This window comes from Triticum aestivum, chromosome 4B, assembly GCF_018294505.1.
Source record: "Triticum aestivum cultivar Chinese Spring chromosome 4B, IWGSC CS RefSeq v2.1, whole genome shotgun sequence".
Lineage (NCBI taxonomy): Eukaryota > Viridiplantae > Streptophyta > Magnoliopsida > Poales > Poaceae > Triticum > Triticum aestivum.
In genome coordinates this window covers 532076249-532080599 of record NC_057804.1, presented here as the reverse complement: position 1 = coordinate 532080599, position 4351 = coordinate 532076249, and positions in this window count along the sequence as shown.

Here is a 4351-nt window from a genome sequence, read left to right as displayed (position 1 = left end):
GCTAGTAGGCCTTCATATGTTTACGTCGGACTCGTTTAGCCGTGTCCGGGGTCCGAATGACCTATTCAGGTGCTTGGTTTAGCGGAGCCGGATTAGTGTGTGACTGTCCAGGCAGTCTCACGTTCTTCCGTGCTCGAGTAACACTTGATATTTCCCTTTAATGAGATGATGCCGCGTGGACCGGGCATTTTAAGTGTAAGAGATCCATAATGTGGTATTGCGTTAAAGCGGGCGAAAGCTTCACGTCCCAATAGTGCTTGATAGCTACTTTTGAATGGGGCGATATGGAAGGTTAACTTTTTGCGGCGGAAGTTGTCGGATGAGCCGAACACAACTTCTAGCGGTAGGGAGCCCGTACAATGGGCATATAGGCCTGGCATTACCCCCTTGAAGGAGGTGTTATTGTGGAGAATTTTGGTTGGGTCTATCCCTATTTTGCGGATTGTGTCCTGATATAGCAGGTTTAGATCACTACCGCCGTCCATTAGGACTTCTGTGAATTGGAGTCCGTCGATTATAGGTATCAGCGCAGTCCATCCCGCGTTCCGGATACTTCCGAAGTAATCCTGATGATCAAAGGTGATTGGTTTTGACAACCAATGTCGGGACTCCGCTGGGATAGGCCGTGTGGCGCGTATTTCTATGGGCGCCGCTCTGATTTTCCCTTTTGTCACTTGAAGTGAGTTTACTGTTTTGACTTCTTGTGGGAAATTCTTTTGTTTTCCGGTGCTCTGCTTGTGGGGTTCGTCATCGTCCTCGCTTGGTGTGTCAAGCCCCTTGTGTTCGGCACTGAGTTTGCCAGACTGCTTGAAGATCCAACAATCTCTATGGGTATGGTTTGCAGGCTTCCCGGGGGTACTGTGGATTTGGCATATATTGTCCAAGATTTTGTTTAAGTTGGATAGCTCGTGGCTGTTATCCTTGAGGGGCAGTTTTTTTATGATTCTGTCGAGAGCTTTTGAATCCAGCGTTGACTGCCGTGCTCTTCGGGCTGTTTCCCCTTGTCCGGCGCTGGACCTTGCTGCGTCGTGGTTTCCCGTTTCCATCTCTGACTTCGGATGTACTTGGGTCGCTGGTAATACATCTTGCCAGCCAACTATCCTCTCCCGTGCAAAAGCGAGTCATGAGGCTTGTTAGTGCGGCCATTGTTCTTGGCTTTTCCTGGCCAAGGTGCCTGGCGAGCCATTCATCTCGGACGTTGTGTTTGAAAGCTTCTAAGGCTTCGGTGTCCGGACAGTCGACTATTTGGTTCTTTTTGGTGAGGAACCTGTTCCAGAATTTGCGGGCTGACTCTCCGGGTTGTTGAGTTATGTGACTTAAATCATCTGCATCCGGAGGGCGGACATAAGTCCCTTGAAAATTTGCCCGAAAAGCATCCTCGAGCTCTTCCCAACTTCCAATGGTATTTTCAGGGAGGCTTTTAAGCCAGTGCCGTGCTGGCCCTTTGAGATTGAGGGGTAAGTATTTTATGGCGTGGAGATCATCTCCTCTAGCCATGTGTATGTGGAGGATGTAATCCTCAATCCAGACTCCCGGGTCTGTTGTTCCGTCGTATGCCTCTATGTTTACGGGTTTAAATCCCACTGGGAATTCGTGATCCAGCACCTCATCGGTGAAACATAGGGGGTGTGGGGCACCCCTATATTTCGGTGTGCCGTGATGTCTAGATATTTGGCGTGTTGCATTGCTTAGAAGAGCTTGCTTTCTTGGCCCGTAGATGGACCTAACTGGGCCATCCTTTTGATTCGAATCCTTATGCGGATCGCGTGCCGGCTTGTGTGCGGCGCCGCTGCTGCTCTATGCTTTTCATGTGGTCGTCTATCCGACCGGGCGACCTCTTTGTTCTTTGATTGCGGGGGCTCTAAGGCCTCCTCATCGAATTCGAGAAGTAGTTTGCACTTTAGGTAGCTATTTGTTTGGCAACTGTCGTCGTATTTGTCTGCGGTGTTGAGTACTTTGCTCCATCTGATTCTGAGTGCATCTTCCTCTATTTTGAGCTTCCGCTTCTGCTTTTTCAGGCTACGCATAGTGGCGACGAGCCTTTTGTGGAGGTTCTTCTGCTCCAACAACTTGTCCGATGTGAGATCGTCCACACTGTTATTTTCCCCGGGGACGGGTTGTTTATCCAAGTTGTCCTGCTTAGATGGTTGTTCAATGGTATGTTCGTCGTCCATCGGTTCGACCTGCTCTATGGCTGGGTCTGTATGGCCGCCGTCTTTGTCGAGGCGGGACTTTGTGCGGCACTTTGATCGCCGTCTTGACTGCTTTTCAAGGGATTTATCCTTCATAGCGTCCCGTTGTTCCTCATCGTCACTTCCTTTAGGTGTATCCAACATGTATACATCGTGAGATGGGATGGCTATCTAGTACCCTGTAGGTGCTGGTTCGCGGTTATCTCCTACATCGTCGTCCATACCGTCGATGTCTTCGGAGTCGAAGTCGAGCATGTCGGTTAAATCATCGACAATGGCTACAAAGTGGGTGGTGGGTGGGCGTTGAATTTCTTCGTCGTCCGTACCCCAACCTTCCCGACCATAGTCCGGCCAGGGCTCTCCTGATAAAGAGAGAGACTTTAGTGAATTTCGGATATCGCCACAGGGCGAGTGCTCAAAGATGTCTGCGACAGTGAACTCCATAACCGGCGCCCAATCGGATTTGATTGGCAGGGGCGCGGGAGGTTCGGAGTCCAGAGAGGAGTCCGGCACCTCGGAGTCATGGGCTTTGCAAAGGACAGGGATGGTGTTCGGCTCAATTGTCGTAGAGATTGTAGCCCCCGAGGCGGTGTCCAGCCACTCGTCCTCGATCGGCGAAGTCGGCTCCGAGCTAAGGGTCGGAGCGGATGCTGGTGTGGCCTCCAGGGCACTATTCGGCGGCAGAGCTAGATCGTGCCCATCAAAACAGTGCGGCGCGCTTGGCTGTGGCTCGAACCCGTCGGAGATCAAGTCTCCGCAAATGTCGGCCGTGTAGTTCAAACTCCCAAATCTGACCTGATGGCCAGGGGCATAGCTTTCGATCTGCTCCAGATGACCAAGTGAATTGGCCCGCAGTGCAAAGCCACCGAATACGAAGAACTGTCCGGGGAGAAAAGTCTCACCCTGGACCGCGTCGTTGTTGATGATCAAAGGAGCCATCGGGCCTAAAGGTGACGACACAGAGGAACTCTCAATGAAAGCAGCAATGTCGGTGTCAAAACCGGCAAATCTTGGGTAGGGGGTCCCGAACTGTGCGTCTAGGTGGATGGTAACAGGAGACAAGGGACAGGATGTTTTTACCCAGGTTCGGGCCCTCGCGATGGAGGTAAAACCCTACTCCTGCTTGATTAATATTGATGATATGGGTAGTACAAGAGTAGATCTACCACGAGATCAAAGAGGCTAAACCCTAGAAGCTAGCCTATGGTATGATTGTTGTTCGTCCAACGGACTAAAACCCTCTGGTTTATATAGACACCGGAGAGGGTTAGGGTTACACAGAGTCTGTTACAATGGTAGGAGATCTACATATCCGTATCGCCAAGCTTGCCTTCCACGCCAAGGAAAGTCCCATCCGGACACAGGACGAAGTCTTCAATCTTGATTCTTCATAGTCCGGGAGTTCGGCCAACGGTGATAGTTTGGCTATCCGGACACCCCCTAATCCAGGACTCCCTCAATCATGAAAAGAATGCTTTAGGTGCTGGTTATATTGTAGAATTCATTCATGATGCTACTGGAAATTATTATGAGGGGGGAAGAAATGCTTGTAGGAATTGCAATAATGTCAAGTTTCCTCTCTATGTGCTTAAAATCTTGAAGCTATGCTTGTTTTACCTTCCTATACTAGTTGATTATTGTTCCCATAAGTTGTTTTCTCACAAAATCCCTATACATAGGAAGTAGGTTAAGCTTAAATGTGCTAGTCATATGCTTTATGATGCTCCCATTATGTTTCAATTCTTATCTTTTATGTGAGCATCATTGCCATCATCATGCCTAGCTAAAAAGGCATTAAAGAAAAGCGCTTGTTGGGAGACAACACAATATTTACCCTTACTGTTTTTGTGTATTCACATGATTATGCTACTGTAATAATCATGTTTTATAGCTTTTGTTTCAATAAAGTTCCAAGTAGAACCTTTGGGAAGACGTGGGTGAAGTTTATGTGATCTTGCTGTAAAAAATAGAAACTTTTGCGCTCACGAGATTAGATGCCATTTTTTTACTGGAGAGTGCTTTTAGGTTGATTATTTTTGCAGATGATTAATAGACAAATTCCTCAGTACCAGAAATTTATTTCAGAGTTTTTTGAGTTCCATAAGTATAGGTTTAATCAGATTACTACAGACTGTTCTGTTTTTGACAGATTCTGTTTT